Source organism: Mustelus asterias, unplaced genomic scaffold (genome assembly GCF_964213995.1).
Source record: "Mustelus asterias unplaced genomic scaffold, sMusAst1.hap1.1 HAP1_SCAFFOLD_216, whole genome shotgun sequence".
In the NCBI taxonomy this organism is placed as follows: domain Eukaryota; kingdom Metazoa; phylum Chordata; class Chondrichthyes; order Carcharhiniformes; family Triakidae; genus Mustelus; species Mustelus asterias.
Window position 1 is genome coordinate 68,742 of NW_027590202.1, and position 14,525 is coordinate 83,266.

Genomic DNA, 14,525 nt, shown 5'->3' on the forward strand with positions numbered 1-14,525 from the left:
TTAGGATCTCCCCTACCTCTTTGGGCTCCAAGCATAAGTCCCCACTTTTGTCCCTGAGAGGTCCGATTTTTTCCCTTACAACCCTTTTGTTCCTAACGTATGAATAAAATGCCTTGGGATTCTCCTTAATCCTGGGAAGGAAATCAGGGAAGGAAATCTGCCATCCTTACCCGGTCTGGCCTACATGTGAATCCAGACCCACACAGCAATGTGGGTGACTCTTAACTGTCCCTCTGAAATGGCTGAGCAAGTCACTCTATTCAGGGGCAATTAGGAGCTGAGCACCGTGTGCTGGGGCTTTGCCAGCAGTGTCCACATCCCAGGAAAGAATAAAGAATATTGCAGGGAAAGTGATGGGTGATTTGAAATGAATTGAAAGTAGGTCAGGAGGTGCTCGTATCGTCCAGAGCTGCTTTTCAATGGATCCCCCTGTTTAAAATAAAAACACATCAGTGTGCCCCTTTCCCAGACACAGTTGACCTTGAAATATCATAATGCCATTTTTAAACAAATCAGTCCTTTAGAATTGTGAAACAGACAGAAATTAAATGTTCCGTTTTTCCTGGGATCCTCCTGTGCCTGGCACCGGTGTCCTGAACAAGGTTATTAACATTCTCTGTGTTAAAGGTTCCTGGTTCTTGCTGTCTGTTGTGTCCTTTGTCACAGTCGGTACCAGGACATTTCTATTGAAAGGTTGTTAAGAAATTCCAGTGAATTCCAGCCCCTTGTGTACATAGAAACATAGAACAGTACAGCACAGAACAGGCCCTTCGGCCCACGATGTTGTGCCGAGTTTTATCTAAAACCAAGATCAAGCTATCCCACTCCCTATCATCCTGGTGTGCTCCATGTGCCTATCCAATATCCGCTTAAATGTTCCTAAAGTGTCTGACTCCACTATCACTGCAGGCAGTCCATTCCACACCCCAACCACTCTCTGCGTAAAGAACCTACCTCTGATATCCTTCCTATATCTCCCACCACGAACCCTATAGTTATGCCCCCTTGTAATAGCTCCATCCACCCGAGGAAATAGTCTTTGAAACGTTGTGTAACGTTCCATTTGGTGTGCGTCAGATTCAGAGATGTCCACGTGTGTGTGAAAAGGGTTCTGGGTAAGGGTTTTAACCCTTCTTTCCCCGTTAGTAACAATGAGCCCTGTATTCAATTCTAAAGTATAAAGTCCTCATTAGATATCAATTCTACCTGTTATCTACATTTCACCAACCAGTCTATATTTTCATCACAGGACTGCAGTGGGAGCACCGTCAACATCTTACTAACTGGATTGATTTTATCGAGGAGATGATGAAGGTGATCGATGAGGATAGAGCAGTGGATGTTGTGAACATGGATTTTAGTGAGGCTTTCAATAAGGTCCCTCATTGTCGGCTCATCCAGAAGATTGAGATGCATGGGATTCACGGTCACTTGGCCACTTGGATTCAGAATTGACTTGCCCATAGAAGTCAGAGAATAGTGGTGGAGGGTATTTTTCTGGCTGGAGGTCTGTGACCCGTGGTGTTCCACAGGGATCCGTACTGGGACCTGCGCTATTTGTGATATATATAAATAACTTGGATGAAAACGTGGATGGGTGGGTTAGTAAGCTTGCAGACGACACAAAGCTAGATGGAGTTGTAGATAGCGTGGAAGGTTGTCAAAGGATGCAGTGGGATATAGATCAGCTGTAGATATGAGCGGAGAAATGTCAGATGGATTTTAATCCAGACATGTGTGAGGTGCTGCACTTTGGGAGATCAAATGTTAAGGGTAAGTATACAGTTAATGGCAGGCCGCTGAACAGCACTGATGTACAGTGGGATCTTGGGGTTCAAGTCAATAGCTCACTGAAATTGGCCACACAAGTAGACAGGGTGGTAAAGGAGGCATATGGCATGCTTGCCTTTGAGCACAAGAATCAGGATGTCAAGTTGAAAGATTATTTACTCTGACTTGGAAATATATCGCCATTCCTTCCCAGTCGCTGGGTCAAAATCCTGGAATTCCCTCCCCAATGGCATTGTGGATCAACCCACAGAACACAGACTGCAGCGTTTCAAGAAGGCAGCTCACCATCACATTCTCAAGGGCAACTAGGGATGGACAATAATGGACAATGGCCAACCAGCAACACCCATGTCCCATGAACTAATATTAGTGTCACAAGTAGGCTTACTTTAACACTGAAATAAAGCTATTCTGAAAATCCCCTAGTCTCCACACTCCAGTGTCTGTTCCGGTCACACTCCGGCACCTGTTCGGGTTACACTGATGGAGAATTTAGCATGGTCAATGCGCCTAACCAGCACGTCTTTCAGACTGTGGGAGGAAACCGGAGCACCTGGAGGAAACCCACGCAGACATGGGGAGAACATGCAGATTCCGCACAGACAGTGACCTAAGCCAGGAATCGAACCCAGGTCCCTGGCGCTGTGAAGCAGCAGTGCTAACCACTGTGCTACCGTGCTGCTTTATGTTGCAACTTTTATAAAGTTAGGTTAGGCCGCACTTAGAATATTGCATTCAATTCTGGTCACCACATTACAGGAAGAATGTAGAGGATTTGGAGAGGGTACAGAAGAGGTTTACCAGGATGCTGCCTGGATTAGAGGGCATGAGATATAAGGAGAGGCTGGACAAACTAGGGTTGTTTTGTCTGGAGTGACGAAGGCGGAGGGGAAACCTGATAGAAGTCTATAAAATTATGAGACACATAGGGTTGACAGTCAGAATCTTTTTCCCAGACTTGAAATGTGTAATACTAGGGGGCATGCACTTCAGGTGAGAGGGGGAATGTTCAAAGGAGATGGGAGGGGCAAGTTATTTACGCAGTGAGTGGTATGTGTCTGGAATGCACTACCAGTGGTGGTGGTGGAGGCAGAGACGATAGGGATGTTTAAGGGGCTTTTAGATAAGCACATGAATATGTGAGGAATAGAGGGATATGGATGAACGACAGGCAGAAGGGATTAGTTTAAGTTGGTATCATGTTCGACACAACATCATGAGCCGAAGGGTCTGTTCCTGAGCTGTACCGTTCTATGTTCTATTTGTGATCTCCATTTAGAAAAAGGAAACAGAGGCACTGGAGAAGGGGCAAGAAAGATTCACAAGAATAATCCCAGAACTGTCATCAGTTGTGAACTCACCGGTGTTTCACCAAGTTTGCTGACTGAGTGAATCCAGAGCAGAGCAGGTGAACGGTCTCTCCCCAGTGTGAACTCCCAGTTCCCGAGATCTTTTGAAGCCACTCCCACAGTCAGAGCACTAAAAGGGTCTCTCCTGGCTGTGAGTGACTTTGTGTCTGCGCAGGCTGGATAACCAAGGAAATCCTTTCCCACACACAGAGCAGGTGAATAGTCTCTCCCCAGTGTGAACTCACTGGTGTTTCAGCTGAAGATATTCTAAACGTCTTTGTGCAGTGAGAGCAGCTGAACAGTCTCTCCTCAGTGTGAATGCCCTGGCGGGACACCAGTTAGTCAGAGCTTTTGGAGCCATGCCCACAGTCAGAGCAGCTGAACGGCCTCTCCCCTGTGAATGCGCTGCTGGATCATCAGTTCCTGAGAGCTTTTGAGTCCAGCCTCTCAGTCAGAGCATTTAAAGAGTCTGTCCTTGGTGTGAGTGGCTTTGTGTTTCAGCAGCTGGATGTCCGAGTGAAGGTGAATGGTCTCTCCCTGGTGTGTACTCACTGGTACATCAGCAGGCAGGATGACTGAGTGAAACCTATCCCATACACAGAGCAGGTGAATGGTCCATCCCGAGTGTGAACTCGATGGTGTGCCCGCAGACTGGATGAATCACTGAACCCTTTCCCACACACGGAGCAGCTGAGCGGCCCCTCCTCAGTGTGAATGCGCTGGTGGATCATCAGTTTCCAAGAGCTTTTGAAGCCACTCCCACAGTCAGAATGTTTAAAGGGTCTCTAATTGGCGTGAGTGGCTTTGTGTGTCAGCAGGTTGGATGAATAAGTGAATCTCTTCCCACACACGGAGCAGGTGAATGGTCTCTCCCCAGTGTGAACTCCCTGGTGTTCCCACAGGGTGGATGACCTTCTAAATCTCTTTGTGCAGTGAGAGCAGCTGAATGGTCTCTCCTCAGTGTGAATGCGCTGGTGTGTCAGCAGGGAGTACGACGTTTTAAATCTCTTTAAGCAGTGAGAGCAGCTGAACAGTCTCTCCTCAGTGTGAATGCGCTGGTGTCTCATCAGATACTGAGAGCTTTTGAAACCACTCCCACATTCAGAGCATTTAAAGGGTCTGTCCTGGGTGTGAGTGAGATTGTGATTGTGCAGACCGGCTGAAGTAGTGAATCCCTTCCCACACACAGGACAGGTGAACGGCCTCTCCCCAGTGTGAATGCGCTGGTGTTTCACCAGTTCCCAAGAGCTTTTGAAGCCACTCCCACAGTCAGAGCATTTAAACGGTCTCTCATTGGTGTGAGTGAGATTGTGTGTCAGCAAGTGGGATAACCGAGTAAATCCCTTCTCACACACAGAGCAGGTGAACGGTCTCTCCCCAGTGTGATTGTAATGGTGTGTTTCCAGCTCACATGGGAACCTGAATCCCTTCCCACAATCAGAGCAGGTGAATGGTCTCTCCCCGGTGTGACTGCGTCGATGAGTTTCCAGCAGAGATGGGAACCTGAATCTCTTCCCACAGTCCCCACATTTCCATGGTTTCTCCATGCTACGGGTGTCCTTGTAACTCTCCAGGTTAAACAATCAGTTAAACCTCACACAGAACACGGGTACAGTCTCTCCCCGCTGTGAATGCTGCGATGTACTTTCAGGCTGTGTAACTGGTTGAAGCCCTGATGCACCCCAATGAGCACCCGGAAACAAGGCTTTATAACTGAAGGCTTTAATCAGATAACAACGAAACTGCTAACACTAATACAACCGTTCAGACTGAAGGGGTCCTGCCGGAGCAGGGGGTCTTATACCCTGCCACCGGAGGCGGGGCCCCACTGGAGTGTGCCAAGACAGCACTTAGAACAGGTAAACACCCTAACCCAACAACATAGTACAACCCCCATAACAACAACAACACCCTAGCCCAACAGTAACATAATAACAACCCCAGTGGTGAACCAACGATGGTTCACCACATTCACCCCTCCTTTAGGAACCAAAGGTGGCGGGGTGAATGAGAACAGATAATGACAAAAAAAAAATAATAAATAACAGGATTCACAAGTCCAGACGGCCTGGAGGACCACACCGACGCTGCGATCGTCTCAACACCGGTTGCGAAACCGGAGCAGGTGCTTGCGGTGGCTCTCTCAAAGCAACATCTGGCTGTCCCCTCAAAGACTCCCGGGCCGGCCGGCCCTGATGAGGCGATGGTGCAGGGGATCCTGGAACGATTGGTGGTGCTGGTGGTGGTGATGATGGTGGCGCCGATCTCCGAGTCTCAGGCAAGCTGTACATGGGAGTAAAAGTGTTATGCACTGGTCCCGGTGCTGACCGCGCCACGTCTGGGGAAGTAATGAGGAGTAGTGGATCTGTGACTGGGGGAATAGGAGCGACAGGAGTTGCTACGTCCCCTGCGGGCGCCAGGTCTCTGATGGAGACAGTGTCCTCTCGCCCGTCAGGATATGCCACATAGGCATACTGAGGGTTGGCGTGGAGGAGTTGGACCGGTTCGACCAAGGGGTCGGACTTGCGAGCCCTCACATGGCGCCGCAGAAGGACGGGTCCTGGGTACGTCAACCAGGCTGGCAATGAGGTCCCCGAGGACGACTTCCGAGGGAATGAGAACATCCTCTCGTGGGGAGTAGCATTGGTTGCCGTACACAGGAGGGAGCGGATAGAATGGAGCGCATTTGGAAGGACCTCCTGCCACCGGGAGACTGGAAGGCCCTTGGATTTTAGTGCCAGTAGGACAGCCTTCCAGACTGTAGCATTCTCCCTTTCCACCTGTCCGTTACCCCTAGGGTTGTAGCTCGTGGTTCTACTAGAGGCAATCCCGAATGAGAGCAGGAATTGCCTCAAGTCGTTGCTCATGAACGACGAGCCCCTGTCGCTATGAATATAGCAGGGGTACCCGAACAGGGTAAAAAGCTCACTGAATGCCTTGATGACGGTGGCAGTCGACGTGTCCGCACAGGGGAAAACAAACGGAAACCGGGAAAATTCGTCTATTATGTTAAGGAAATAGACATTCCGATCCGTTGAGGGAAGGGGGCCCTTAAAATCTACACTCAGCCTCTCAAAAGGGCGAGTGGCCTTGACCAAATGTGCCCAGTCTGGTCGATAAAAGTGTGGTTTGCATTCTGCGCAAGTCCTACAACTTCTCGTAACTGACCTGACCTCCTCCACCGAGTAGGGTAGGTTGCGGGCTTTTATAAAGTGGTAGAGTCTGGTGACTCCAGGATGACATAGATCATTGTGGAGAGCCTTCAAGCGGTCCTCCTGCATGATGGCGCATGTTCCGCGCGAGAGGGCATCCGAGGGCTCATTGAGTTTCCCTGGACGATACATAATATCGTAATTATAGGTGGAGAGCTCAATTCTCCACCGCAAGATCTTATCGTTCTTGATCTTGCCCCTCTGCGTGTTACTAAACATAAACGCCACGGATCGTTGATCCGTGATCAGGGTGAACCGCTTACCTGCCAGGTAATGGCGCCAGTGTCTGACTGCCTCCACAATGGCCTGAGCCTCCTTTTCCACCGCTGAGTGCCGAATTTCGGGGCCTTGAAGGGTGCGGGAAAAAAACGCGACGGGCCTGCCTGCCTGGTTTAGTGTGGCGGCTAGGGCGAAATCAGATGCATCACTCTCCACCTGGAAGGGGATGGATTCATCCACCGCGTGCATCGTGGCTTTCGCAATGTCGCTTTTCAAAGCCTTGAAGGCCAATTGGGCCTCCGGCGTAAGTGGGAAGGTCGTGGACTTAATGAGCGGACGAGCTTTGTCCGCATAGTTGGGGACCCACTGTGCATAGTACGAAAAGAAGCCGAGGCATCTCCTCAGTGCTTTCGTGCTAGCGGGCAAGGGAAGTTCAGTAAGGGGGCGCATACGGTCTGGATCAGGGCCGATGACCCCGTTTTCCACCACGTATCCAAGGATAGCTAACCTGCGCGTACGGAATACACACTTCTCCCTGTTATAGGTCAGATTCAGGTGAGATGCAGTGCGCAGAAAGTGTTGGAGATTCGTGTCATGGTCCTGCTGGTCATGGCCGCAGATGGTGACGTTATCCAGGTACGGGAAGGTAGCCCGCAACCCGTTCTGGTCCACCATTCGGTCCATAGCACGCTGGAAGACCGAGACCCCATTGGTGACACCAAATGGAACCCTGAGGAATTGGTATAGACGACCATCCGCCTCAAAAGCCGTATATTGTCGGTCCTCTGGGCGGATGGGGAGTTGATGGTAGGCGGACTTAAGGTCTATGGTAGAAAACACTCGGTACTGCGCAATCTGATTGACCATATCAGAAATGCGCGGGAGAGGATACGCATCCAGCTGCGTATAACGATTAATGGTCTGACTATAGTCGATGACCATCCGAGGTTTGTTCCCGCTTTTGACTACCACGACCTGCGCTCTCCACGGACTAGCACTGGCCTGTATGATCCCTTCCTTGAGGAGCCGCTGAACCTCAGATCTAATAAAGATCCGGTCCTCAGCGCTGTAACGCCTACTTTTAGTAGCGATGGGCTTGCAGCCAGGTACCACATTCTTAAAGAGGGATGGTGTAGTGATTTTCAGGGTGGATAGATTGCATGCGGGGCGCTTTGGGCAATTTGGAGGCTGCGGCTGATTCCCTACTGCCAGTGAAGGGAGTGGCCCACCGTACTGTAGGATCACACTCCTCATGTGGGCCATAAAGTTTAGTCCGAGGAGAATTGGCGCGCAAAGGTGAGGTAACACAAGGAGCCTGTATTGCTCGTAAATTGTGCCCTGTACCTCAAGAGTTACCATACATCGTCCTTGGATCGGTACAGACCGGGACTGTGATGCCATGGAAATTGTCTGTTTGGCAGGGAGAATCCGGAGTCCACACCTTTTAGCAGTTTCAGGGTGTATGAAACTTTCGGTGCTTCCGCTGTCAAACAGACAATTCACAGTTCTGCCACTAACCTTTACCTCCATCATAGAATGTTCCAGCCTGAAATGCCTGGTCTGATCCAGAGAGATCGACGCCACCGTTGGCCCCTGGGCATCACTGCATGCTGCCGATGTGGATGCTGAGGACCCCTGCTGGTCGCTGCTGCATGCTGCCGATGTGGATGCTGAGGACCCCTGCTGGTCGCTCCTAGTCGTCGTGGACCATGATGGCCGCCCCCATGGATAGCATGTGGCCGAGGGCACCAAGCGCAGCGACTCCTGGTGGTCTTCCTGCTCCTCTGTTTGCCACGATGGCGCCGTCCTGAGATCGCACGTGGTCGGACCTCGTGGGTACTGCGGCGTCGAAAGAGACGGTCTCCGTTCTGGAGGGTTACAAGCTGCACTGCCGTTTTTAGGTTTGGACCTGCAGACTTTGCCGTAGTGGCCTTTTTTACCGCACTGGCTGCAGATTGCCGTTCTTGCCGGGCACTGTTGCCGTGGATGCTTGGCCCCACCGCAAAAATAGCATCGCTGGCCACCTGGAGCTGCCGCCGTCATCGAATCGATCTGGGAGCGCGTGTTCGCGGGGCGAGGAGGGAGCAGAGATTGTTCCAACCACGTTGACTGCACGTGGTCCTCGGGGTACAGCGCCAAGCTCTTCGACGCCGCCTCCAACCTCACGGCCATCCCCATTGCCTGGGTCAAATTGAGTTTCCCCTTTTCTAATAATTTTAATCTAATGTATGAGGACCCTACCCCTGCTACGAACGCGTCTCGGGCGAGGTCGTGCATGTACTGCTCGGCGGAGACGTCCTTACAGTCACAAGCCCTGGCAAGCTGCAGGAGTTCATTGGCGTAGTCTTCTATGGTCTCGCCCGACTGCCGACGTCGTGTAGCGAGGAGATAACGAGCGTGAATCTCGTTGGGTGGCGTAATGTACCTATTCTTTAGGAGCTCGACGGCACCCTGGTAAGTGGAAGCTGCACGAATGGCTAGGTAAATCGTGTCGCTTACCCTAGCGTGGAGGACTTGGAGTCTATCACTGTCCGTAGTGATAGCTACCGAGGCTGCCAGGTAGTCCTCGAAGCACTTCCACCAATGTTCGAACGTGTTAGCTGCACCGACCGCACGTGGGTCCAGTGTCAGACGATCCGGTTTTAGAATCTGTTCCATGTTCTAAGTTATCTGATTAAATTGATGCACCCCAATGAGCACCCGGAAACAAGGCTTTATAACTGAAGGCTTTAATCAGATAACAACGAAACTGCTAACACTAATACAACCGTTCAGACTGAAGGGGTCCTGCCGGAGCAGGGGGTCTTATACCCTGCCACCGGAGGCGGGGCCCCACTGGAGTGTGCCAAGACAGCACTTAGAACAGGTAAACACCCTAACCCAACAACATAGTACAACCCCCATAACAACAACAACACCCTAGCCCAACAGTAACATAATAACAACCCCAGTGGTGAACCAACGATGGTTCACCACAAGCCCTTTCCATACTCAGTGCACTGGAACACTCTCACTTGGGTGTGTGTGTGTGTCTCAGTGCTTTTCCAGTCAAACTGATGTTTAAAATCTTCTGAAGCAGAAAGAACATGGAAACATTTCTCCTTCTAGAATCAAATGTGGCTAATATTCAGGTCCCGATATATTGAATGGCTCCGTCAGATGTTGATGTGATGTTAGTTTTGAGTTTTTGTCTTTAAATCCTCACCTTTTGATATTCTGTAAAAGGAATTTACAAAAGTAATTATTGTAAAAATTATTGTAAAAATTCATCAATGTCAGCACAGCATAGAAATTCAGAACAGACAGTTCCAGTTTCTATGGAACATTCTTTTCTCTCTCATTCCCCAAAAGCTGTGAATCTCCATCCCACACACTCTCCCTCCATTCTCACTCTGCTGTATCTAATATTCACCCTCCCAATTCTCCTGAAGGTGCTGATTGAGGCTGATTGACAGATCCATGCTCACTGCTTCCTGTCCAACACAGAATCGCTAAGCAGAGACTGAGAGCCAAGTTCCGCACACAAGGATGGCCTCAACCGGGATCTTGGGTTCATGTCACACTATCTGTGACCCCCACGACTTCCCTGGGCTTGCAAAATCTCACTAACTGTCCTGTCTGGAGACAATACACATTTCTTTAACCTGTGCTAACCCTCTCTCCACTCACATTGTCTGTACCTTTAAGACTTGATGACCTGTAAAGACTCGCATTCCAACCATTATTTTGTAAATTGAGTTTGTGTCTTTATATGCCCTGTTTGTGAACAGAACTCCCACTCACCTGATGAAGGGGCAGCGCTCCGAAAGCTAGTGGCTTGTGCTACCAAATAAACCTGTTGGACTTTAACCTGGTGTTGTGAGACTTCTTACTGTCCTGTCCTGGACACAGAGAGCTGGAAATCTCCATGCAGGCTGCCAGACAGATATATGTCTATCTGACTGGACTAACAATTTGTGGAATATACAAACTGGATTCACTTCCTTTCCCTTCAGTTGCTGCAAGTCCCCAATTTCCCCCAGAATGAGAAAAGAAATGGAAAGGGGGAGAAAATAAAGTGTTTTACTCACAGGAGGAAGTTTTACTCTGTCCACTCCCCCAAGGCCCGGGGCTGCGCATATCCAAGGGAGAGGGGAAGCTGCGCATGTGCGGTGGAGTGCCCACCCCCTGGTCCTTATGCTGAGGTGTTGACCAATGGGGGAGTTGGAGGACCGGAAGGACTCTGGTCCTCCAGCCAATCAGAGCTCCCCATTGCCTGAATGCGGAAGTGGACAATGAGCTTGTTCAGCTGCTCATTCCTGCCCAGCAAAGCTGCTGCTGCTCTCTCTCTGAATGAAGATTGAGCTTCAGACAGACTCAAACTTCCTCCTGTCTCCTACATCTGTGAGTAAAACACTTTCTTTTCTCCCCCTTTCCATTTCTTTTCTCATTCTGGAGTTGAATTTTTAACTTCCAGGTCACCACTCGCTGCTTCAATAAAGATCCTCCTCACATTCTTCATGTTTCTCTAACCAGGTGATACAGTGCATTACACACATCATCAATCTGCTCATTTATGTCCAAATGTAAAGCTTTAACGTGACTGTCAGCTTGGAGATTTCCAGCTGTGTGTGTCCAGGACAGGAAGCAGTGAGCATGGATCTGTCAATCAGCCTCAATCAGCACCTTCAGGAGAATTGGGAGGGTGAATATTAGATACAGCAGAGTGAGAATGGAGGGACAGTGTGTGGGATGGAGATTTACAGCTTTTGGGGGAATGAGAGAGGAAAGAATGTTCCATAGAAATTGTCTGTTCTGAATTTCTATCCTGTACTGACACTGATGGCTTTTGTAAACTCCTTTTACAGGATATTAGAGGGTGAGGATTTAGACAGTGTTCCAGTGTGCTGAGTGTGGAAAGAGCTTTAACCAGTTACACAGCCTGAAAAAAAACATCTCAGCATTCACAGTGGGGAGAGACTGTACCCGTGTTCTGTGTGTGGATGAGGCCTCAACTGATAGCCAAACCTGGAGAGTCACGAGGGCACCCGCACCATGGAGAAACCGTGGAAATGTGGGGACTGTGGGAAGGGATTCAGGTTCCCATCTCGGCTTGAAGTTCATCGACACATTCATACTGGGGAGAGACCATTCACCTGTTGCGTGTGTGGGAAGGGATTCATTCAGTCATCTGACTTGCTGACACACCAGCAAGTTCATACCGGGGAGAGGCCGTTCACCTGCAGCATGTGTGGGAAGGGATTCATTCGCTCATCCCACCTGCTGAGTCACAATCTCTCTCACACCAGTGAGAAACCCTTCAACTGCTCTGACTGTGGGAGTGACTTCAAAAGTTCTTGGGAACTGGTGTCCCATCAACGCGTTCACACTGAGGAGAGACCGTTCAGCTGCTCTCACTGCACAAAGAGATTTAAAAGGTCATCCAACCTGCGGGTACATCAGCGAGTTCACACTGGAGAGAAACCATTCACCTGCGCCATGTGTGGCAAGGGATTCACTGCTTCATCCAGCCTCATGAAACACAAAGGTACTCACAGCAATGAGAGACCTTTTAAATGTGCTGACTGTGGGAGCGGCTTCAATAGTGCTGCAGTTCTTCGAGACCATGAGCGCATTCACACTGAGGAGAGACCGTTCAGCTGCTCACAATGTTCAGTGAGGTTTAAAAGGTCATCCACGCTGCAGAGACACCAGCGAGTTCACACTGGAGAGAGGCCCTTCACCTGCTCTCAGTGTGGGAAGAGATTCACTCGGTCATCCGACCTGCGGAAACACCAGCGAGTTCACACTGGGGACAGACCGTTAAGCTGCTCTGTGTAGAAAGTATTAACTTGGTTATCCAGCTTGCTGAAACCCAAAGTCACTCACACCAAGTAGAGACCCTTTCAATGCTCTGAATGGGGGAGTGACTGTGCACAGTTCTGGTCACCCGATTATAGAAAAGATATTATTAAACTAGAAAGAGTGCAGAAAAGATTTACTCGGAGGCTACCAGGACTTGATGGTTTAGAGTTATAAGGAGAGGCTGGATAGACTGGGACTTGTTTCTCTGGAGCGCAGGGGGCTGAGGGGTGAACTTATAGAGGTCTAGAAAATAATAAGGGACGTTGATAAGGTAGATAGTCAATATCTTTTCCCAAAGGTAGAGGAGTCTAAAACTAGAGGGTATAGGTTTAAGGTGAGAGGGGAGAGATACAAAAGGGTCCAGAGGGGCAACCTTTTCACACAGAGGGTAGTGAGTGTCTGGAACAAGATGCCAGAGGTAGTAGTAGAGGCAGGTACAATTTTGTCTTTTAAAAAGCATTTCGACAGTTACATGGGTAAGATGGGTAGAAAGGGTTATGGGCCCAATGCGGGCAATTGGGACTAGCTTAGGGCTTTTTAAAAAAAAAGGGGCGGCATGGACAAGTTGGGCCAAAGGACCTGTTTCCATGCTGGAAAGCTCTATGACTTCACAAGGTCTGCAGAACTGATGTCCCCCCCAGTTCAGTCTCACGGAGGAGAGAGCATTCAGGTGTTCTCACTGCACAGAGGTTTTAAAGCTCATCAAACCTGTGGATTCACCAGTGAGTTCACACTGGGGAGAGACCATTCACCTGCTTTGTGTGGGAAAGGATTCACTCAATTATCCACTCTGCTGACACCCCAGCGAGTTCACATCTTTCCTAAAGTGTGGGGCCCATATATAGGGTTCCATTCCAGAGGGATATAATTGAAAACCAGCGAGGTTATGGCCAACTTGTTTAGAACCAGGGTTAGAGTAAACTGGGCACCCTGTAAAAATTAGTGATCTGCATTTAGAAGAAGGAAAGAGAGGCACTGGAGATGGAGCAATGTAGATTGACAAGAATAATCCCAGAACTGAGAGCTTTTAACCCTCAGGAAAGTCTGAGGCTGCTTTTCCCTGGAAAAGAGAATACTGAAGGGTGACCGAAATGTAATGGAGGACATGCCTTTGTCTACATCAAAGGTGATGAAGTGGAGATGGTTTGAGAGCTTCAAGTTTCTAGGTGTTCAGATCATCAACAACCTGTTCTGGTCCCTCCATGCCGATGCTATAGTTAAGAAAGCCCACCGATGCCTCTCCTTTCTCAGAAGACTAAGGAAATTTGGCATGTCAGCTACGACTCTCTCCAACTTCGACAGGTGCATCATAGAAAGCATTCTTTCTGGATGCATCACAGCTTGGTATGGCTTCAGCTCTGACCAAGACCGCAAGAAACAAAGGGTTGTGAACGTAGTTCAGTCATCACGTAAACCAGCTTCCCGTCTATTGACTCCGTCTACACTTCCTGCTGCCTCGGAAAAGCAGCCAGCGTAATTAAGGACCCCACGCACCCCGGACCTCCTCTCTTCCATTGGGAAAAGGATACAAAAGTCTGAGATCACGTACCAACAGACTCAAGAACAGCTTCTTCCCTGCTGCTGTCAGAATTTTAAATGGTCCTATTACACATTAAGCTGATCTTTCCCTTCACCCTATCGGTAACTGTAACACTATTCTGCACCCTCTACTTTCCTTCTCCCCTATGTACTCTGAACGGTGTGTTTTGTCTGCAACGGCTTGCAAGAAACAATATTTTTCACTGTATCCCAATGTACCCATTGGTAAGAGGGACAGGGGCCAAACGCAGGCAATTGGGACTCGCTTAGTGGTAAAAACTGGGTGGTTTGGACAAGTTGGGTCGAAGGGTTTGTTTCCATGCTGTAAACCTCGATGACTCGAATGTGACAATAATGAATCAATCACTCTGAATGGTTGAAGTGAAGAGCGTGAATACATTGAAAGGGAAGCTGGATAGAATCACAGAATCCTACAGTGCAGAAGGAGGCCATTTGGCCTATAAAGTCTGCACCGACCACAATCCAACTCAGGCTATCCCCATAACCCCATGCATTTATCCTAGCTAGTCCCCCTGACACTAAGGGGCAATTTTAGCATAGCCAATCAACC

General features: G+C 49.3%; 1 protein-coding gene across 1 annotated transcript in view; it reads right to left on the minus strand.

The window, feature by feature from the left end:
• Positions 1–2,476: 2,476 nt before the first annotated feature.
• LOC144485737 (uncharacterized) overlaps positions 2,477–14,525 on the minus strand; it is a 138,546-nt gene continuing 126,497 nt past the window's right edge. The window contains exon 5 of the mRNA XM_078203839.1: positions 2,477–3,130. The gene's annotated coding sequence lies outside the window, so the exon portion shown is untranslated. The remainder of the gene's footprint in view (positions 3,131–14,525) is intronic.